General features: G+C 39.6%; 1 protein-coding gene across 1 annotated transcript in view; it reads right to left on the bottom strand.

Moving 5' to 3' along the window:
- The window catches only part of mtnr1aa (melatonin receptor 1A a), a 35,368-nt gene that overhangs the window by 5,471 nt on the left and 5,375 nt on the right, over positions 1 to 24,522 (bottom strand). The gene's annotated exons all lie outside the window — the stretch shown is intronic.

Here is a 24,522-nt window from a genome sequence, read left to right as displayed (position 1 = left end):
CCTTTAAATCAAATCAGGTTAAATATTCAAGAGGTCACGCCCTTTCATCAAATAAGCTTAAATCTGTCCACTCACTATCTTCATGCACGAGACACTCACTAACCAGTGTAAATTTTATTTACGTTAATCAGCTGCTCCTGTGCTGCACATCCATCTCACAATGCTGTCCTCCCCCAAAGACACCAACATAAACACTGGCCAAGCCAGAGGCATGAGCAATTATACAGTTATTCCCTATAATTGGGCATTAGACAAGGTCTAAGCAAAGAACTGAGAAAGAACTCTACGTCTAATCAGGGGGACTTTGCGTCATAAACAGACACTCCTGACTGAACCGCCTGTAGATCAGTGTCAACATAACATAAGGCTTTTCGTTTGGCTGCATTTATTCTTCCTCCAACCTCAGAAGTCCGTCTCTCTGTGTTGAAAACAGCACCCACAGCATGAGACTGCCACCCTCACGCTGTGCAGCAGAGATACTGTTAGACTGGTGGGGAGCTGTCTCCTTCCTCTGGTCTGCTTTGAATTACAACTGAAGACTTGCATTGTCTTAGACCAATGTTTTGCTCTCAGAGTTGTGCTGTTTTTCCAGCAGTGACGTCTTTCACTTTCTCTGATATGTAGTCCAGCAAGTGCTGTTCTGACTGTTGTCATTCAAAACTTGTTGTCTCAGCAAACTCTACATAGTTCTGTCAGTGGCTTTCTTTGTCACCTCCCTGACCACGGCCCTCATTGCCCAGTCGTTCAGTTTAGTCCTACTATATACAGTAGTTATGCCCACATTTTTGCTAGAAATTGCAATTTGGTATAACTCCCACAAAATGTATAGAAAAATTGTTAAATTAAAAAAAAAAATGCTTGTAATTCTTACAAATACCACTTTCATACATAAAATAATTAAATGTATAACTATTGTTACAACTGTAGATGAAGTAAATTAGCCCAAATAATCTTCATCAATTCAACTCTCAGAAAATCACTTCAAAATGTATAATATATAATCTATCCATCTATAACATATTGGCCCAACTGACCATTTATGAGCACATGATTATTTCTGGCTGATGTCTTACTTCTGGCAAATATCCATCAAATCAACTTCATGGCAGTCTGTGCAGACACTCTTGTCTACCAACTGTTACATGCTGTCACACTGATAAATGTTTACTGTGAATCTATTGCTCTCCCCTTAAAGTGAAAGAAACAAGCTGAGATATTATTTGAACAGTAGAGATGGTTATCAAATATATTCCAGTTTTTGAGTGGTATCACTGTAAGATTCTGGGGCTACATGCAAGATAAGATGTGCACGTGCTGAAGGCTAGCAGCAGGTGGAGCAAGTCTGAATACGTCTGTGGCCTTATGTCCTGACTGCACTAATGAACTACAGTAGGCTTTTCAGTACCCACAGTCAAAACTCAAGTCTAACTGCACACGTTGTCAGGGGGCGTTAGGTCAGAGATCAGAACGTGAAGGTGCAGAAAAAGCACGAAAAGGCCTTTAGTCCACCGCCCTTGGCAGAACATACTGCAGAAGGTTTATTTTAATGTATGTTAATGTGTGAAAAACCACCTCAGGAACGTGAATACATTTCAGTATGTCAAGGATATATATGTAAATGTTGATAATAATGACTCTAAATGTACAGTATAGTCAAATGCATATCTCATAGTATGAATTTAAATTCTAAACAGGCTGTATTTTCATGGCAGTGGAAAGACTAGTAAAAGCTGTGCTATAAGACATGTGGGTATTTTCCTGACCTTGAAATGTTCTTTGCCTGTTGCTTTGGTATTTTTAAGCCCAGTGTGCAAAGACACCAGAATGGAAGAAGCATAAAGATACCGGAGTTCAAAATCCATAAGACAGCACAAGGCGAGGTGTTGATATTTTGCTGAAAAGTGGGTCTTTTATGATGTGTTCAAAAGTCTGAAAGCCAGTTTTTTTTGTGTGTGTGTGTATGCAACCTCAGTTAGCTATTAATTTGATTCCACCAGTAAACCCAATCTCAATTCCTTGACAGGAATTGCAAAACAGTCAAGAAAAATGTAAGTAAACACATTTATTAGCATACTCTCTTAGTGAAAGACACATTTAGATAAAAAAAAAAAAAAAAAACCTGCAAGTTTAATGCAACTATAGTAATATTGCGAATGCTTTAGACAATATGAGCTTCTCTTAAAGATGATCAGCCATCAGAAGGGGCAGTTAGTGTGCTCTGCCTGAGGCCTTTCCCTAATTTTGAAAATGCCACACTAAAGTGCAGTGTCATTATGCATGGTAATGTGCAGGTTTCCTTATTAAATCAACAGCAGATGCCAAGCTGCTGCCATATAACCACAAAATCATCTGTGCTTCAGTGTACATCCAGCTGGTCAGTTATAACCTGGAAATCATCTAATTAACACACAGCATGACATCCTGGGACACGCAGGACAGTTCACACTTCTGACAATTAAGAAAAATCACCTCTCTCTCATTCTGGTACCCATCCTCTCTCTCTTTGTATTTTACTGTAGACTAAACACAGAGTGCTTAATCTCACATGGCAGTTTATAATGTGGATTATTGTACTGCAAATCTAAAATGTGCCACATTTAACTGGCAAAAAAAGAAGAAAGAAATGTGTCTAAATTAAATCTTAAAATCTAAAATAAAAATGTACATATCCACAAATGTAAATTGAACTTTTCCAGGTATTCTTCTTACAAGGACATTTGGTGTGCTATTTTTGTCATTTGCCACTGTGATTGACACAGCAATTGAAATGGTACAAGGCAAGTAATGTGAAAGACTGAGAGGATAAGGATGAATTATCACACCCCTGCGATTTATATTCAACTTCACTGCACTAGCACGCCCCACCTCTGTGAACCACAGTATCATTACCAATTGGATACACATTCGTTGACCTTGCCACCATCACATGGCACAAAACTTTCTGCACCATTTCTTTTCTACTAAGAAAACATTCTCCTCTTGAATTTCCTTTCATCATTACTGCACTGGTGACTGCTCATACATGATTCAGCGATCAGTAACTGTGCCAACAATTTCAAAAGTCTTGAATAAAGATGAGTCCTTGATGAATGAGGGGATATAATGTATGTGTGTGTGTGTGTGTGTGTGTGACTGTGTGTTGGGGGCATTTAGTGAGGTCTTGTGGAATTCACTCAAAATATCTCCCAGCTAGCTCTATGACGAGAAAAAAACGGATTATCATGGCACTCCATCCAGCAGAAGTAGGGTGGCAGCTCCCGGGTGTGCACAGAGAAATGTGACAGAATGCACACAAAATAACAACTGCGATGATGGAACTTCACTTGAACTGCAGTAATAATAATCCAAAGAGAAAGAGAATCAGAGCGTGATGTTTAGAAGGAGGGAGAAAACAGAGAGAGAGGGACATATAAAGAAGCAGAGTGATTATGTGCCTGGGTCACTATTGGATTTACGGATATTGTCTTTATGAATGAAGCCCGTGACAGGCGTGGATGATGAGACTCTTGGCAGGTTTAATCTCCACACTTCTCTTACAGAAGCCATTTCAAGAGTCACACACTGAACATACTGTACATTAATAATAAAGCACGGATGCTGGAAGACAAAATCTGTCAATAACCTTATCCATTACTATATAAAGTTTGTTTTCAGCTGCTGTGAGAAGAGAGAAAAAAGGAAGCCCTTTTAACACGGAATTAGGGAAAAATGGTTTATTTCTACCCTGGTGTGGAAAAGGAAAGAAGGGATTTGCAAATTGACCTTAAGTGCCCTCATGCTAGGGAAATAACAACCAGGAACAGCACGGGGGAAAGCAGCACTACACTGCCAGCCTGACTGTGGTTTGCATGACCATCAGGCATCATTGCTGTTTTCATACAGCAGCCTCGCACAAGTAGCCTGAAGATGATTTAAATGTCGGTATCAAATGTTAACCACAACAGTTAACACAAACAGTGCAAATTGCAATGCGTCAGAGTGATCACGACAACACAGTGTTTTTGTGTGTTTTAATTCAAGGTTATTTCCTGACTCAGGACATCCAAGAATGTTTATCGCTACATGTTCCCATATAATTCTTTTATCAGGCTGAGGAGGTTTTTCCATTGGGTAGGAAATTCTTCAGGTTAGCACACAATGTCCTCTGTCTAGCACAACTTTTGAAACAGTGGTGCATTTTCTTTCTCCAATAAGGAAGGAATTTTGCCAACACACACACATTTCTGATCTCAAGCAAGTACTCTTTGTCTTTGCTTTATTTAAGGAAAGATTAATGAGTTCCTGTTGTGCTTGGCACTTTCATGATGAAGGGGAGGGGGGGGTTAGCACGCACTTCGATGCAACGTACGTGAGAATCGAGGATCCAGTGAGGTTTACTTCTCAAGTAACCAACTAAGTCAAACCTCAAAATCCAAACTAAGCCGACTCCACCTCAAATTGTTCGGCCTCTTTCTTAGAGCTACCATTGCAATTTTGAGGATCATGTGTTGTGAAAATACCTGTCCGCCACACTTACTTTCTCTGGTCAGGGAGCAGAGATGACAAAACACCACGGGTGGTGTCACACTAGATGTCAGCCAGGCCCCCACAGCTGGTGGCTTGACACAGCCTGACAGGTCCAGTCACGTCTTCCAGATAAAGGCCCCTAGACAAGTTGTCCAATGTCATGTTGTCAATCTGATTATACAGTCTTCATGTGTCATGAACCAGTGGCAAAACAGGTTATAAAAAATTAAGTTGTTTGTCAGACCAGGTGTGAAAATCCACAATTTTGAACTCATATATCTTATAACACTAGTATTGTCATGTGCTAGCACTTATCTTTCCATCACAATGATCTCGATGAACATCAGGTCATTGTGTGGGGGATACTGTACTTTACATCCCCTCAGGAGCTGTGGGTTGGGTGAACCATGTGGCCACAGCTCTTGTAGCTGCTGGTGCTGCTAACATTTACAGTACTCCAGCTGCTCCCCACTGAGCCACACTCTGTAGTTCAGCTACAGCATCTGCTGTAAAGTAGAGAAAAACTCTACATACTGTTTGTATTAGTTCTACGCACTACAGCATATTCTTTATCTTTCTTTTATCATAAAAGATTACAAATAGAGGACGTTAAGTAGGACAATGCAGGCAGAATCCCCCATCTGAAGCATGAATAAAGGCATTTCTGCTGAGTTTCAGTCCCATCAGACTGTCATTAATGTGGCAGGTGCAGGTTATTTTGCTGACGCTAGTATCCAGAGAGGCTTTAACCCCTTCCATACATGTGAATGATGTAGGTCTACCGAACCAACATTTTCCCCAATGATAAGAGGCTGCTGTTGCAGATTCATCTCTGGTCGTCACTGCTCACAAAGAGTGTGATATATTATGTATTTATGTCTCGAAGTTGAAGTAATAAAAAAGCAATGCAACTATTGCTTTTGTGCATTCATTTGTGGTTGTGATCTAAAAATTCTCCTGTATAGTCATCAACCTGGAAAGATTGAAGGACAGACTCACAATTTCTCAAGCCTGTTTTAAAACAACAGCCAGGTGCCCAAATGAACATTGAAATAGGTTTTTCTTGCCATAATCATTCCTCCTGTTCGTACTGGCTATTAGAAGATCTCTTCATAATGCACTTGTAATGTACGTGATGGGGGCCAAAATCCACAAGCTTCCTTGCCAAAATGTATTTAGAAGTTTATCTGAAGCTAATATGAAGCTTCATCTGTCCAAATTAGTCAAATCAAGAAGATATCTTTCAATGTTACAGTCTTTTTAGTGCCAAAGTCCCACTTTTTGTTACTATACTTCTACCATAGCTCAACAAGGAAACACTGTCCCAAGAAACAAAAAGAGGGACTTTTATGCTAAAAAAACTGTAAATGTGGCAGATATCCACTTGATATGACTAACTCAGACTGCTGAAGCCTCATATAAGCTTCAGATAAAAGCATTTTTGCACAAAATGACTGTAGATCTACTGTGGATCACTTACATTGAAAGACGACCTTTTAATAGCCAGTATGAACAGGAGGAATAATTACAGCAAGCAAAACCTTCTCTCATGTCCATATGGCCCCTGACTGTCGATCGAGCAACAACAACAAAAAAACTCCACTCGGTGAATCAGCCAATGGTCTGTGCTCACTTCTAAACAGACCAAACCTAGGTTACATTACGTGACAACATCGGTATCATGTGATGACAGTTTATGCTTAGGCTACATGGGTTTTAATTCATTTGAACAAGTTACATGTTAGTACTAATACATTCAAACGTGCCCCACCAGTGTTAGCAGGCTATGTGGTATTTCAACTACAACTGGGAACATCAAAAACACTACATTCATACACGACGCTGCAGTAAATGCCTTGTCATGTTAGACAGACTTCCTTCACTTTTTCATGGCATTATTTTTGCACAATGGTCACATTTTACAGTGTCATTACTGTGTTTTGTGAAGCATTTTGCTTTCGAAAAGCACTTTTTCTTTGCAAATGCCATTTCTCAAAACTAAATTCTAACAATCAAACTGAAAAGCATCATTGTTGCAAAATGGACCTTTACACAAACCTACACACATCACCAAAATAATGGATAGCAGTTCTGTATGAATTAGTTTGTGTCTTGTGTGACAATCCCTTCAAACACACAAAGAGAAAAATTGAAGTGCCACACGTTTGAGCACAATACTGACAAATTATCTGCTGAAAACAGATTTTCAAGGCTGTTCTTAAACCACCTGTCCTGCTCACATGAAAGAAACATTTTAAACCTCATCCATCCTGCCTCAGTATTCCACAGGTGATTCCAGTGTGCATAGTGGAGTAGCTGTCTGAAAGGCAGACCAGTGCAGAGCCTGGCAGGGGGCTGGAGGGTTGACCCAGATTGAGGGAGACAGAATTAAATGTTCAACCAGGACACACAAGATCGGTTTGAGTAAAGTGTCATGATGACCGTTGCCTCTCTCTCTCACTCTCAAACACAGACATACGTAAACCCACAACCATTGATTGTGCTCCAAACTCTCACAATCCCAGCCCTGTGAAATTTCATGTACAGCTCAACAGCAGCAACACACCTAAAATTTGCAGTGCCGATTATTTGCCTGGTTTCCACAATTATTTTTGTATATATTTCTGGTAAATGTATAATTCAACAGATTCAGGGTTTCCGTCAGAAACGTTGTTAGGCCCGGCGCTGAGCAAAATTCAGAGGAGCGGCTGAGATTGTCACTAGAATTAGAATACCTGGTCCTTAAAAGAGTCTACCTTAAGTGAGCCTGGGCTTAAGTTATTGCTAGCTTTGGGGCTAACCCCCTTCACTTCAGCTGGGTGGTAAGCAAGACACAGGAACTTGGCTTTGGTCTTGATGGGTCGCAGATTCACAGCTATATTGCTAACTTCACAACTCTGTGCTTCGGTCACTACAGCCTCACGGTCACTCACCCTGCTCTCTCTTTCTCTCCCTCAACTGCAAACTTGCTATGCACTGAGCTATTCTTTAAAGGAGCTATGCTACTTGTATAACAGATTTTAGTCTAGGAAACATCTTAAAATACATTTTTTTTTTAAAAATCACTGATGCTTAGGCCCGGTGGGGGGGTCAACTGAGGCTTAGCAGGGTTTTCAATACACTGGCGGAAACACTGAGATTTAATCTTTAACTCTAGCGGGAACAGAAACAAAACACTTCTGTGGCTTCATATTGCTCCATTTAGCAAAGACAAGGTGAAAATTGTCAAGAGAGAGAAGAACATTCATGTCAGTTATATAAAAGCATACACATCCAGCTTTGCAGACAAAGGGCCCCTGTATAAATGAACAGAGGTGCTTTCTGCAGATGGTCACATGGACAGTGTTGAAACATCCAATTCTGCTCCTACAGTGGTTATCCTGAAACTCCAGCAGGTTAGTGGATAATGACAAAGAGCCTTAGGGTCTTACATGAGGCACCGTTTGATAAAATGATGAAATGAAGTCTGACACGCTTACAGTATGGTACAGTGTAGCGTTTGTGGCCATGTGACCTGACAATTTGACAACATAAGAGCTACGAGTGCTGCTTAAAGTGTAGTTATTAGAAAGAAAAAAGCAATAAAATGTGAAGAGGAGGCACTCTGATTTTAATTTTGTCAATCAAAGGTGTCAAGAAAAGTATTTGGTGATCACGTTCCATAACAAAAATGAAACAATAACTACATATGACAACTTATATACTGTACTTATACAAACAACATTGTGACAGAACTGCACAAATGTTCAGTCTTGGCAGTTGTAAACAGGTAAACAGAGCGAGTTCTCTGAGCAGATGAGAACACTGTGTTAACATAGTGACAGAACACAACAAAGATGGTGACAGTTGTATAACAGCCTTAATAACCTGGTCACACCAGAGAGTGGTAGAGCGTAATTAATCTGCACATCTTTGAGAAATAATCACTGCTAAAGTCTTGGTGACATAGGGACCACTTGCTGGGCTAGATGGTGAACTGCTGTAGCTGGCGAGCTAATGGCCAACATGCTAAAAAGCTGGGGACATGCTATTGCTAATTAGCCAAAATAGCCCTCCTAGTCCTCTATACTGTGTTGTTTGCTACCCCTGACATTTTGTTCTCTGTATTGTGCATCATTTAATTAGTTAAGTTATTGCAGAGGGCAAAAAAGCTTCGAAGAAGTTTGGAAGCCAAGACCAAGCTTGGTCACGATTGGGACATAAAGTTCACTCAGTTTAGTCAAATTTGTACCGTGGTCTCCGCAACACAACCAACAAGCTATGAAAGCCTCCTCCAGTTTGGACTCTGTTCCCGCAAAGGTCAGCACTGTCAAAACAGCTTGCTCATGGTCATGTAAAAGTTCACCAAAGTTGAACTGGACCAAATAATTTTGATGTTTTAAATGGTAGCGTGAGTGGACCTTTACAGCAATTCTAAACATCCGTATAAGTAGTTGTGTCCTTCACAATGTAATAAACCAGCAATCACTGTGCTAGGGCACAGCACAACACAAAGTTAGACAGAATTCTACAGGTTTTCTTCAGGCAAAAGTAGACTAAATTGTCTAAGTAGAACCAAATTGTGCCTACCATAAAAAAAAAAAAAAAAAAAAAAAAATAAGTTTTTGTCAAAAGTTGAAGTGTAGAAAAAATCAAGTGCCACAGTCAGCATTGGCACACAGCCTCCTCCATGCACTCACATTTCAACTAGTCACATACACACACACGCACACACACATGCACACGCGCATACATGCACACACACACGCAGAGCAACCAATTACAGGGTGACTTGGATTCCCATTTGCAATTACCAAGCAGCTTGATCCTGTCAGAAGATTGGTTTGATCCCATTTATGTCATTTAGGTCCCTGGAAAGCAAGTATTTAATGAGGAGTCACTGCCACTCATTATGAAATGAACACACACTCATCATGCCTCAAGGTTATTGAGGTTATTGTGCAGTAAAACCAAAACTAAGCTACCTTAACATCTGGAATATTTCTTTTAAAATGAAAATTGGAGAACATTAATAGACCTGAATCGCATTAGTGCTAGCAGAAATTAAAAACAAAATTGTAGTAACCGTCAACTTAATACAATGTGAAGTACTTTTAGTTCTATTATCTAAAGCCAATATGAACTTATGAACTCATATGAAAATAAATAGAGCAGAGGAGTCTCCCTGAATTGCTTCCTGAGTTGGGAAACATGGTGGTCACAATTAAATTAAGCACTTGTAAGAGACTGGGAGTGAACCTACACTGAGTTCAAAAGCCAAACGTTTGTACAGCTGATGAACACCCATCAACCTCCCTGACCTTCACACCCCACTGTTCTCTGTGCTGTATGAACCTCACATTACTTCCTGAACTGACACTAACTTTGCCACATAATGAAAAAAGGATAAAGGCTGCAAAATGGGTAGTGAAGGGTAAGTGGGTAAGTGAAGTATTTGAATATTATATATAATAATATTACCATACACATTTTTCCCTCATAATTTCAACAAAATATGATTTAAATGTGATATGAAACTGCTATAGTAAATATGTATGCCTGGAGTTATTTTCAGTTAACTAATATACTTAACAGTGGTTGTGGAGGCAAAGATTCATACATGGTGGAGGTTCAGTGCAGCTTATCACACTGCACAGCTGATGCCAAGAGTGTATCTGTGTGTGTGTGTGTGTGTGTGTGTGTGTGTGTGTGTGTGTGTGTGCACGCGTTTTGTTCCAATTTCTCAAGACAGCTGCTGTACAACTTCAGGATCTTGTTTTGGGTGAAATATTTGCAGCCTGGTATTAAAAACCATAAATCCAGTGTTTCCACCAGTACTTCAAAGCCATCTGTCTGCACAGCCTGGTTTGCCACCATGTCTTTATATACAGTATATAATGTGTGTGATGACCTTCCACACTCACTCATGCAAGAATGTCTGCACTATGATTTTAGCCACGCTAGTGGCAAGGCCCAAGGGACAGCATCGGTGGGTCAGTCTACCACTTTGATTAGGACTGAAATGTATCAACAACAATTCAATGAATTGCCTTGAAATTTCATACAGACATTCATGGTCTCCAGAAGGATGAATCCTACAGACTTTGCCCCATAAACTTTGCATCAAGCACCATCATAAGATCAGACTTCAAATTTGCCCAATACTTTGGTGTATGACCATACAGTGTATCTGAAAAACTAATGCTATTCCCATTAACCTCAGCTATACTTTGTCTTTAGTGCTAATTAGCCAATGTTAGCATGGTAACAGGCTAAACTAAATGGTAAACCTGTTAAATATGACCCACTAAACATCAGCATGTTAGCATTGTCACTGTTAGGATGCTGATGTTGGTATTTAGCTCAAAGCACCACTGTGCCAAAGTACAGCCTCACAAAGCCACTAGCATGGCAGTAGACTTTTGGACTTGTTATTTTTTTATACCACTGCTAGAGCTGCTTGTGTTTGAGCTGGAACAATCACTGACATGTATAGTTTGGAGGTAATTAAAACAAGTTACTCTCCTATTGTCTGTAGTTAATTTAATTCTGCTAATTTTTAAACCAAATCATGTCAGAACTTTAGATGATTTTTGTCTCTCCATCTTTTGATCATGCCTGTACCTCTGTCTGTGTCCATTTCTTCTACCAGACCATCTAAGCATACAAAATTTGATTTGATTTAGCGTAGATAGAGGAGTGTGCGGAGAAGTTTTTAATGACCTATCAGTGACATTGCCTACATTAACAGCTGTGCAGTTCTGTGCACATCTTTAAGTTGTGCCGGCTAACAGAATAATATGCAAGAGACAGGATTGTATGACAGTTTTAAATGATGAATCTATAATGTAATGAGTTATGCAACTGTACTAAAGCCAACAATCCGTTGTATATGTTGATATATTGTTGCTGTTCCCATGGAAAATTGAGGTCAGACAAGAGCTTTACCATCTGTTGAGCTTTATTATATATGATTAGTTTGTGCAGCAGTTTTTTTTCCGTCATCCTATCTGACCCCAATTGACCTGAAAGAGCTCAATGTAATCTCCTTATAGCATAGTTGAGATTCTTTCTGCATGTTTTGAATGTCATCTTTTTACTATGTTTTCAGACTTACATACCATAAATTTGAGGGCTTTGAAAAGATGAGCCATATTTTATTACTGTGGTTAACGGCTTATGTTACAATTTTTTCTGACTGTCACTCAAAGCATAAGCTTTGGACATAGTCACTAATTTTCGATTTACTGCATGTAACAGTTCTGCTTCAAAGTCACATAAAGAGCAGCCAGAATGTCATATTCTCACTAATCCCTATATTAAAAACCCGCTATCTTCTTTTGCATCACAAGTATTTTCTGCATTCATGTGTCTCTCAACCTTGCATCATATCCTGGGTAGCCATTCCCATCATAATTATGATGACAAGATCAAAAGTTCACTTAAACATACAGTGTGTGTGTGTGTGTGACTGTGTGTGTACAGTCACACAAGCATTATGCACACAGAAACTGTATCTGTGTGTGGAGAGACACTACATGGACCCAGCATAAATACACAAAAAGTAAGCACCATGTGTAAACATACACAGCATCTGGGAGACAGACATCAATCACCCACCCACGCTTGTCATACAAATCCTCTCTCTTTTAGTTGTACTCACAAATAGACAGAAATAGTATTCTGCAAGAATGACATCAACAACCTGGTGGTAGAAAGAAGGACCCAAAAATAACACATGTTATCAGAAAAGATCGCACCTCATACAATATTTATCAGATTCTTGTTTTTTAGACAGGAACAAATGGATTCTGATGCATGTCTTGCTTTTTGTTTGTTGGTGTTTGTAGTGGAAGCTAGACTTGAGGAATTATAGGAAAAAAATAAACTAAATTCAGCAATATGCAAGCAAATCTAGCACTGAAATTGATCATTATTTTTGTCATTAAACAATCTCTCATTTATTTTTTCAATGAATCAATTACTTGTTTAGTCTATACAATATTAGAAAATAATGAAAAATGGCGCTAACAAGTTCCCACAGCCCGAGGTGACGTCTTGAAATGACTTGTTTTGTTTGACCAATGGTGCAGCAGTTATCTAATTTACAATTATATAGAACATAGAAAAACAGCAAATCCTTACATTTCAGAGGCATGTTTGATTGATGAATGACTTCAAAGCTGCACTAATCGATATTTTTATATTAACAATGGATCAACTGACTACGTGTACTGTGAAATGTGTTGCTCATAATGACAAACCCACATATTATTTTATTATCACTCTGACTCCTGACACTGCAGTTCCCCTGAGCACTACAGAGCTACTTGATAGCATCTTTCAGCTCAATGGTTTTGTTTTATGGCCCGCAGCTTTACCGTTTTGGTTCACTCTCACCTCTCTCATCAACCTTGTTTCCAGCCGCAGCAGTCAGCTGTTTTCAGCAAAAAACCTCTGATAAACCCACTGTATGCTTCCTGCCCGAGCCAAATGGCTGACAGACAAAGTTAGAGACTAGCTGGTGAACATAATGGAGTATTGGCAGCCAGATATTTCTCTGAGAAAATGGTTAAGTCCAAAACATAGCTAAAAGCATAGTGAATAGAAACAGTGTCTGTTCATTGTGTAAATAGGAAACAGTCTGCAAACATGTTTGCCAAATAAGCTTTCTACAGTTATAATAAGTCAAAGTTGTGTTGAGAACATTTTTACAGCTTGATGCGCTGCCCCCGAGTTACCAAAAAAATTAAAAAATGAATGCAGGTTGAATGATAAATCAAACTAGGGACATCCTGATCAAGTTTTTTGGACACAATCCTGATCTGAGTCCTGTAATATTGGGTATCTGCCAATACCCTGTCCAATCTAATACTTATATTTACCTATATGGCACAGCTGTGCAATCCACACTCAAGCTACAAGCTGAAAATGAGATAAGATAGAACTTAATTCATCCCAAAGAGCATTTTGTGCCAAAGATGCTCAGTTTAAATTGTAATAATAATACATAGCAGCATAAGATATGCATTATTGTACATGGAAATAAATGGTGTTGCCTTCTAAATTTGGTACACCTTATCAAGTTACTTGATCCAAAAGTTCCTGGTTCAAAACTATTGATAAGCTTTAATTAATTATATGATATGAATGAAAGTTTAACTGGGAGAACTCCTGAAATCAACCTGATATGATCAGCTAGATCATTTTACTAGAGTTTTACAAGAGTTTTTAGAGTTAGAACTATAAAACTACTCGCAATTGTACAGTGGTGTCACAGAGTGAGAGTTTCTTTCCTCACAAATGATAAAGACAACGGCTGCAGATAGCACACAAACCCAACAACAGCAAAGTGTAAATATGGCCCTAATTAGTGACAGCTGATACAATCTGCCACCAGTGACATTTGTCATTTTCACTGGCGGAAGCAACAGTCAGATGAAAATAAGAAGCTGTTAACTGAATGTTTTGTACACTGCTACTCTAATAAGAAAGATAGAGGAGAGATGAAAGAATTAATAACTGATTCTTTAGTATCAGAGCTTAGCAAATCTGTGTTTTTTTGTCACCAGTGTGTCCAAATAATTTTTTAGACTCTCAACACTAGTTTTCACTCACACTTTCAAGCAAAATGTGCACTGTGGAGCCCAGCTATTGTAAAGGAGAGCAGTCTTGAAACACTGGTAGGCTGAGGCCGGCCAACAAATTCCAATAGAGTAGAGTAGTTGATTGGTTAATTATTTCAGCAGTACTTTACAACATAATTCACAGCCTTTCAGATATGAACAAATATAAGTCATGACAGAGTGTGCATAAATGCGTGTGAATGCATAGACACACACGCACACACACACACAAGGCCCTGACAACATTCAATCCTTAGCCCTTAATCCTACCTTTAACCCTCAGCACTGCACGTCTAACCTCAACCCTTCACCCAAAACTAACTGAAATCCAATTCTTATTCTTATTGTTTTAGTCTAACCTCACCTATGAAGAAGTGAGGATTAGTCAAAATGATCTCACTTCGCAAAAATTTCCTCAGCCTAAATCTCAAATTGGTCCTAACAAGGACACACACACACACACACACTAACACACATACACACACACACATACACACCAGCCTGAAATTATAACGCCAGGCAGTAATTTGGACTCTTGACAGGATGATTTAGCACATGAGGAATTAATGGATACAGATGATGAATGAATGATCAATTACTCATTTTGGATCTGATGATACTGTATTAAAGGCTCCGTGCAGAATAACTGACAGCATCTGCCACAGCCTTTCTGAAACCTAATTGAATTACAAAAGAAGGGGAGGACAGATTTTCATATTCTGCTTTCACCACAATTTGATGCACACACTCTCCAAACATTTTTCACCCTCAGCAGGAAAGCTGTTCAAATCCTCTGGCAACATCATCATCCTCCTCCTGTGGGGACAACTATTCATCTCTCCACACCAGTTCATGTAACTTTCCCATCCCAAGAGAACACTGTGGGCCAAAATCTGTTCTGTAACCATTTGATGTAACCAAAGTAGAGACTTTGGTTACATCAAATCCAGGCCAAGGGTTTTTTTTAAACATAACCTTGACCCCAAAACTGGGGATAGTTGTATGTTGTGTAAACACCAACTTTACTGTGCAAATAATCTCTCCCACTATATGTCACACTCCTAATCAACATGCCCTGCCAACTAGGTATGGACACTGAAAGGACTTCATCAAATCAAAACATCAAAACATTTTAGGGGTATTGATTATGCAAATGAGCAAACCTCACAAACGCTACTTGTAAGGCTACTTGTTCCACTTAGTCCATGAGCGAGTTTCATTCACAAAAATGTTACCAAAGAGTAAAAAGAAGAATTTCACATTGCAGAGCTTCAAGTCCTGTTTTAAGAAATCAGCAGATAACATGATACGTTTAGGAATGTCCATATTTGAGGACACGAAATAAAACAAAAAAACAATGACATAGAGCAGTGACAGAAGAGGAGAGGGAATGCTTTGACGTGAAGTTAGATGATAAAAAACATCTTTCTAAAGCAAAGTGGTCCATGATTGGAAGCAGCCGAGGGATGTGATGGTCACTGAGATTAAAGTAAAGAATTTTATAGTTTACAGTAGGTGATGTTACACAGTCAGCTGCAACACAAGATGATACTGGACAGAGACCTGCAGAGAGACTCTTCCCAGCGACTACTGTGATTTAGAAGTTGCTGTGCCAAAATATGCAGATAAAAATCATGAATTCTAAAAACCCTCTCAATAAACTGGCAGCCGTGATGATGATGATAATACAGTGAACAGAATATTAATTTTGCATTCATTTTGTTTTAGTCATATATATTTTATTCTAGTTGATTTTAGTATTATATTCAAACACCATATTCATTCAGATTAAGCCATTATAATTCAAAGTCACAACAAGTTTTTCTCTCCTTGTGAAGAAAGGCAGAGACTATCTGTTCAGGACACATACGACTGGTCTGAACCACTCAAAATTTTGTTCGTTCCTAAGAGAAAATTCTGAGTATGAGAGGATTGATGAATGCCACAAATGTTCTTAAATCACTCGTAGGTGCCTCTCAAGAACAAATCTGTTTGCATGAGGCCCATTGTCTCCGTTACATAATTTGCCCACCACAGAGCACAGACAAGTTTATTTTAACTGTAAAATGTCTCACTCCAATATCTAGGTTATTCTAAAATGTACTGAATCCTAGTCAAACATTTTACTGATTTTATATGTTTATGTAAAAAAGTAAATATTTGCCCATATACAGTATGGCTATCAGATGTTTTTTTTTTACCTCAAATATCAGTAACAGTATCAGCCTCAAAAATTTAGTATTGGATGGATGGTATTTGTATCGGGCTCTATTTAGCATTTCCATCAGCTATCAAAAACACCACATTCATCTAAATGATGGCACGTATTGCCACCAAATGTCAAAGCATGCCAGTGGTAAATCCACCTTTGAAATTGTTTTGCAAACACTGAATTCTGCCTTTGTCATCCAGTTTGGTCAAATGTGCCAAAAGGCTTGAATAACTTTTTCTTTCTTCCATGGCTGATGACGCAGTTCCCAACATTGTGTCTTTGTCAGGTGAGATTTCTAAAATTAAAAAGGAACCAAACTACTACTGCGTAATTTCAAAAGGTTGCAAGTACTGTTGAGCTCACTGAGAATCAACACAGCTCTGAGCAGCTTTTAGCCCCATTCAACTTAATTTAAATTGTTTTGATTATCAAGTCCATATTTAGTCTGTATAGTTGCCTCACAATGGTTCTCACAACCCTACTCATACAGTTTATAACAACCATTAAGCAAAAAAGCTCAGACAGTCCAACAATATGCAGCCTGCCCTGCAGGAAATGGCAGAGAGCTGAAGTAAACAACTGTCTGATAAATAATGTCAAGAATCCAGCTAGAAAAGGACCCTGATATGTTTCACAGGAGTTGGTGGACAAAACATGAGCTAAAAGACTAAGATTCATCAAGGGCCCAGAACCAAGACTTTGATGAGATAAAATGATCATTTTGCTTTGTGCCTGCTGGATATATAAGCAAGCAGTTGTTTGCTGACATGTCAATCTCAGACAACTGTGCTTCTGTGTTCTATGTCTGGGAGCGTTGTTTAGGAGTCTTCCTGCCCTAAGAATCAAAACCTCTTAAGACAACATTAAATGATTTTGTGCAGCACACAGGCCTTGATAGAGGAGTTGATAGTGTCAGAGCTGTTTGGAACCAGACAATTTGGGAGCAGCTCTAAATGGAAACGAATTCTCGAATCCCATCTCATCCCTTCATCCTTAACATGCTCTCACTGTGCACTACTCTCACCAAAAGACACAATCCTCTCATAAGCGCTCAGTGTGCATATAGAGGGTGATCGGGGGAATTGAAAATGTGTATTCCAAATGGTATTATTTGGAGGAGAATAGGTGCATCTTCACAGATGAGTGAAGTAACCATTCAGGCCACTGAATGTCATGCCTCATTCACATATTTACATAAAAAAAGAAACAAAACGTCTGTGTTATACTGTTTCACATCATCTTTCCTGCTATCTGTTGTTAGTGACTATTTTGATATGACCACATAAGTTTCCCTCATCTTGCCTTATCTACTTCCACTTCAGTCAGCGAACAGCAACCACAGCAAAACTACTGTCTGATCTGGTATTGAGTCACACACAGTGCTTCTGGTTAAAATTAGAATTTATAAGATATTTGCTCGAATGTGGCAGCAGAGTCAGCAAAGAGTGTTTTAATGAACGTCCCAAAGCAGCAGCGATGGCATATATATCTACTCACATGTACACTTTTTTATCAAAGTGCAATATTTTCCATAAAATATATCAGATTATTTCTTTATAATATCAAATGCCATATGAGTTATTTCTCGTATTCTCAGACAAACTGAGGCTTAGGCTAGGTCACTGAACAGCATGAACATCTAACTTCCTACTGAATAATTCCCAATTGCTTTTGGACGGCACCCAAAGAATGCTGGAATGAACCCAAGCGATGTGTGAATGCATCTGAAAGTGTGACAAAATACACTTATTTAGACAATAATCACAGGGAGCATGTTAATGGGTCATTACAGGAAAGCATACTGTGACGAGGAAATCTCACACACTAAGCTCCTGCTCATTAGAGGGACACGTAGGACTCAACTAATTACTTTACAAACGTGACAGGCCACGAAGAATGTGTCATAATCTGTCTCTTGAGAATTAGTGTACACCTCTGCACTGCTAGCTGTGACTTATCTTTTCAGAAAAGGTTGCTGAGAAGAAGCCATTTCAAAAATCACTGGTCTCTCATAACTCTGCAGGTAAAACAAAGTGCAGGAGTCACTGACACTCATGTATCTTAAATAAGAGCCCTTAACAACACAAGACTTTACAGTGGAGTCAGTTATATATAGTGGATATTGAGTTAAGTGATACAAGACAGAAACAAAGACATACTAAATTGGACTCTGGCTGCAAATTAGAGCTCTAATAATGGAAATATTAATTGGTGATTAGACTGAATTAAATGGATGAGTGACTGTTTTCTCAAACAAGCCGTTAATGACTTGTTTTGTGTACAGTATGTATGTACAGTATTCCCCATCCTTGGCCCTATTCTCATTAAGACTTTTACTTCTTGTTCAGTCAAATACAACAAACAAAAGAGCTCTTCTCCTCGCTGTCATGAGGTTGTTTTGGAGCGCACGTGTGAGAATGCATCTGTGTACACAAACCAGCAGCCTGTGCGTGTGTGCTGTCAGCATGCAAGTCCGCCGCTGTCCAAATCCATATTGAGACACTTCCAAGTTTATTTAACGACTGTAAAACTTCTTGAATAGTATATATCTTGGTCACAATTTCTGTAACCCACTTTTTTGGCCACTTGGGGTCAGTGGCAAAAGTTGTAAACACAACATTGACATATTAATACCTTAATAAAGCTGATATCACAAACAGTTGCCTTATTACACATCCAGAGAATACGAAGAAACATTAGAGTCATGTTTCTGGCCAACCTGGTAAATGTCAGTCCAATATTCACTCTTCTTGTAGCTCTGGTCTGGTCTCCATCAACTAGGGAAAGGGAAATATTTGGGTCTTTAGCAGCTAAATGATCTGTATATTCACTAGCTAGTTGGTTACTTAATCTTTCTGTTGTTTGGCGCTGGGTACAGTGAATTTGTCGGAGCTTTTTTTGGTGTTCCCCGCTGCCGGAAACAATGCTGATGAGAACAGTTGTAGGCGGTAAAACCAAAACAATGAGTTATAAAGCTCCGTAGAGCTGAGGCGAACTGCAGAGGTGGGTGATAATTATCTGTGAGGTTCATCTCTAAAGTCGTTTGATCCATTGTACTATAAAAATTTTGACTAGAGTAGCTTTAATAACCAACATTTTCATGATCCTTATTTGGAAAAATATAAAGCAATATCAGTCAATATATCATTATTTTAAAACACTATTATTTTTAAACAATAAAAACTTGATATTGGTATTACCCTCAAAAATCCAGCATCAGTCAGTAAACTGCTCTATTGACTTCATTCCAAAAATGAAGTTATTATTATAACTAAGGTTCAGGAACAAGACCAGGCCTCCTCTCTCTCACTAAATTAAATCATATGTGCCTCACTAATTCAATCATCTGTGCATACCTATATAGATGTGTCTAACCCCTTTCTTTCCCGTTCTTCTCAGTTCCCACAACCCCCCCCAAAACCCTGTTCTTCTCCTGTCTCGCCTCTCAACAGGTGGCTCAGTGGTTAGCACTTTTGCCTCACAGCAAGAAGGTCTTGGGTTCAAACAACAGCCATCCTAGGTCCTTTCTGTGTGGAGTTTGCATGTTCTCCCTGTGTTCGCGTGGGTTTCCGCCAGGTACTCTGGTTTCCTCCCACCATCATGCGTGTTAAGGGTAATACTTCCACCTACGTACTTCTTCTTTGTCTTCTATTTTGGGAACCACAGGGGGATGATAAAGCAGAAAGCTCATTGAGACGTGTCCCCACCCCGAGTCTCGACCCCCGGATTCCTAGATGCTCCAGCCTCATCACAACTCCATTCGGCCCCCATTTATCCCCATGCCATTAACTTCCTTCATCCCTCTCCTCGACCCCAATCATCCCACCATACACGACCCAGACCAACATTCAGTTCCCCTTCATCCCCCAGCAATCGACCCCCTTCATCCCTCTCCTCAACCCCCAATCAGCCCACCATACACGATCCTCATCCAATCCTTCCCCAACACTCTTGCCAATCCAAATAAAATCACTTTTATGCTTTACAAATGGTGTAGTCTTTGTAAGTGAAGGCAAGCTTAAGAAATTAAAAAAAAAAAAAAAGGAAATAAAATAATAAAATAAAGACAATGTCAAAGACATTCCTCAGTGTTCTAGAAAAAAACATTGTTTTCCATTTTTGGTTAACAAGATATTGCTCCAAGTTCTTACTGAAAATGACTTATGAGTCTACTGATTTTGAAAATAGAATAAAATGTTGTACATGTATTTTTTGGACTTATTACAGTCCCTTTCTGATAAGCAACAATAAGGATATTTTTCTTCAATCTGTTCCTGCTACTGGTTATTACATAACACAAGTTCACAAAAGGTTTCTGAGGAAATTCAGGATGAATCTTGTCTTGTGCAAACTAAGAGAACAAATGCATCTCTCCATGAGATGTCTTACAAAACACAGATTCCAATGGTCAGACTCAATTCTTGTTCTATGTCTCTTAAAAACAAAACCTTCTCTTACTATTTGTCGTCTCCTGAATAATCTAAATCCTGCTTTCATTTTCTGATGGAGCTCGCACATGTTCCCTAAATACTAACACCACCTCTCCAAAATCAGGTGCTTTTATCAAACAAAAACTTGTTTTCCTATTTTAGACTTGGCTTGGCTTGAACCTTGTTACTAATTTCACAAAGACAACATGGACTTTTTTAACCTAAGGATTATTTTTAGAATGTTATGCCCTCACTTCTTTGCTTTGTAGTTATTAAACATCCTACTTTTATGATGTCACAATCATCTGAAGCAGTATTTCTCAAACTTTTTCAAGTCAAGGACCCCTAAACTGACATGAATTAGACCAAAGACCCCCATTTGATAAGATTTTGTCCCAGGGGTCCCCCATCTGATGAGATTTTTGCTTTTACATGTTTTATTACAGAAAAGGTATGAAACCCATGACCAAAATAGTCATACATTCTGTCATTGTGTTACTTATGGATGTGAAATATATATATAGTGAAAATAAATTTCCTGAGGACCCCCTGGAACCACCTCAAGGTCCCCTGGGAGTCCCTAAACCCTACTTTGAGAACCACTGATCTGTGTCTGAGTGATAAACCACTCACTGGACCTAGAGACAGTGGTCTGATAAGGCTGAATGGAGCAGTGTTCACAGGGCTACATCAAATGGCATTCATGTGTCTGCCATAATAATCATCATTACACACCGTTCAACTGGATCGCTCCGTTGGCTGGCGGAGAGTGACGAGGCTTTCTGATTGAGCCGTTTGCTTGTTACTCCACCGGGAGAACTGTGCTGTTTTTAGACCCGTTAATGATAAAACAACAAAGAGGGCAGCGATAAGGACGGAGAAATTGGGAAGATAAGTCGGTCACTTTGTGTGTTTGTCCTTTTTTTGAAAGTTCTATCTGAGGCGGATTGACTGAGCCTACATATTTTTCTTTTTTTCACCAGTGCCTTGCTCTAACAGTCATACAATCTGACGCATTCACAGCTAGAAGCTGCTGAGTCCTACCACAGTCTTCTACTGTTGGCCACTGAGTAGCAATGGTGGACTAAGTGCTTCATTCAAGGGCACCTTGAACGCAGAGGAGAACGTTTCTCGCTTCCCTTTTCTGACTCTCTCAACTGGGATTCATACTGGCACACTTCTCATCACCAGCCAGCATCTCTTAACTCTGAGCGCCTGCCGCCTCATGTGTGTGTGTAATCAAATAGTTACCACTCTACAGTAAGCACTCTACAGTATGCATGTGTTATGCATAGTTCCCCTTGGATGAGCATTCGGTTTTACTTGATCTCACTGCCCTAAGCTTCCCATGTGCGTCATCCCAAGCTCCGATCAAGCAGAAAGAAGTTTGCACTGTATAATATTGTAAATGATTAAAAATAGCACAGGGAAGCATGAAAAGAGGAAGGGAGGGTAGCTGGAGTGAGGGGGTTGGAGGGGATGGGGGGGCAGTTGGAATCTTAAATGGCTGCAAATATGCTTTGTTGTATGTATAAGTATTTATAGACTCATTATGTCTTCCTTTTGAAGTTAAAACACGCTTTCCTCGGCCAGTGAGTGTGTGAGCCTGAGAGACGGACACAGACAGAATGAGAGCAAGAGAAAGGAAGCGGGCACAGGGGGTCGCGACGGATAAGACCAGATGCCAGACGCCGGTTCTTGTTAAATTCGGCCATGTCAAGCCGACCATTGTTTCACACTTACCAAAATAACAGGCTTAATTCATTTTGCCCACTTGGCCATAATATAATCTGGAATCCACAGGGTTTGGGTGATAACCGTCTTATTGCCTGACTGGCTTGATGCAAAACGCTATTGGCAGAATTCCTCCACAGGTATGCGGTCTGACAACATAACGTCCTTAGAGAACGGTGGGGGTGTTGGATCACAGTGATGCAAACAGACAGGGTGTCATGGAATATGAAGCCTGGAAGGTCAAATTTAAGTGAAAAGAGAAAAAAAAAAAAAATTGAGTGTGCGTGTGTGAGGGTGAGTAAGCTTGGGTGGAGGAGTACAAAGGAGGAAAGAAGGTGGAAGACTGATATGAAGCACAAAACTTAGTGAGGGGGATGCAGAACACTAAGCAGAATCTAAACCAGAAAAACAGAGAGACAGAGGTGAGTTGAGAAAAGTGTTTTCTCGGAGGATAAATCTGAAAAAAGCACATCCTACATTCCGATCATACGGCAGATGCAAATCATATATACAGAATGGATTACTGCAGGCAGCCTCTGTGTGTGTACAGATAATCCAGCAAATATTAGATAATCATTAAATCGTCTAGCAGCTGAGATGAACACTTGCTGGGTCAATTTTTCTTTCACAAATGAACCTGGACAGAGGCCTAAACCCAGCAGGACGACGTGGCACCTGCCAACACTGAAATAGTGTGGTCACTAATGAGGTCAAATAGAGAAAAACAGGGGTTTTTTTGCAGAGCAATTTTCCCATAATTGTTCCAATAATGTTACGAAAACATAAACCCAGTCGGCCGTAGCGGAATTAACAAACTTACATGACTGAAATGGCGATTTGGTGTCTATCTCAAAATAAAAAAAATAAGTCTCGGTCTCTTTCACTGTGTGTCCGCTTTGTATGACAGGCTCACACCAATTTGCTGCCTCCCTCATCATGTCTTTATCTCCACTATCATGTACTGTTGCAAACCTTTCTCTCTCTCTCTCCCCCTCCCTCGCTGTGTATAAGAGCGAAAGGCACCAGCAAACAAGCTGGACAAGGTTGGCAACACAAACAACGATAACATCATGCACATAATCCCAGCAGTGGAAGCACAGCCGTGCATATCTGCTACCTAATTAGATCTGTGTGTGATCTAATGTTTTGAGTTTTAATCCTTATGAGAGCCAAAAAGCCCTCTGACAGGAAATCTGTACAAAACAGATCTGCAAGCCAGGCGTAATTCTTGAAAATGTATAATGTCTCTCACATGTTTCAGGATACACAGGAGCACTGGAGGAAACGGTTAATGCAAAATGTAAGTTATCAGGTGCAAAGCAGCCCTGGGGTACACTAACAGGCGCTCCTTCTTTTCGTGTCCTGGCTGACAGCAGGGGCATTAACTAATCTATAGCTAGGAGTTAAGTGCCTCATGAGTAAAAGAAGGAGATCCTTATCCTCTCCCACTCAATGTTCAGCTTGGGCAAACTATAAATTAATTGCAGAGTCATGACCTGCTGGCTGTTGTGGGTCTCCAATTAGTCCATGTTTTTCACCCACTGAGCCTTTTACCTTTCTCTTCTTATACTGTTAAGCTGCTCCACCATACTGTGCCTCTCTGATGCTTATCACAGCAATCACCACAGAAACTTACAAACCCAGTGAGCAGCTATGACTTCTGCGCCTTCGCATGCCTGTTAGAGAACAGTAGGAACGATAGGACACCACCAGCCAAATATGGGCTTTAATTAAATAATGTTAGTCATCGCATACATTATGTATGTTTTTCTTCAAATTATAAGAAAAACTACCCCACTATTATAACTGTGGGGTAAATACTCGTGGTGGTATCAAATTCTAAACCAATATTTCGATCATGAAGAGCTGCGCAAAATATGCGTCTGGTCTGAGAATGTGTTTATTTTATCAGGAGTATGATCTGATAATGTCTTGGGAAAAACATGCAGCAGATACAGTACGGTACCTCTTATGTCAACTTTAGCAAACAGGCGTACTCCCTAACCTTTGGCCTTTGCAGTTATTGAGGGCCCCC

The sequence above is a fragment of the Thunnus thynnus genome, chromosome 3 (genome assembly GCF_963924715.1).
Source record: "Thunnus thynnus chromosome 3, fThuThy2.1, whole genome shotgun sequence".
In the NCBI taxonomy this organism is placed as follows: Eukaryota; Metazoa; Chordata; class Actinopteri; order Scombriformes; family Scombridae; genus Thunnus; species Thunnus thynnus.
The sequence above is the reverse complement of the archived record's forward strand: the minus strand, read 5'-3'. Positions and strand labels throughout refer to the sequence as shown.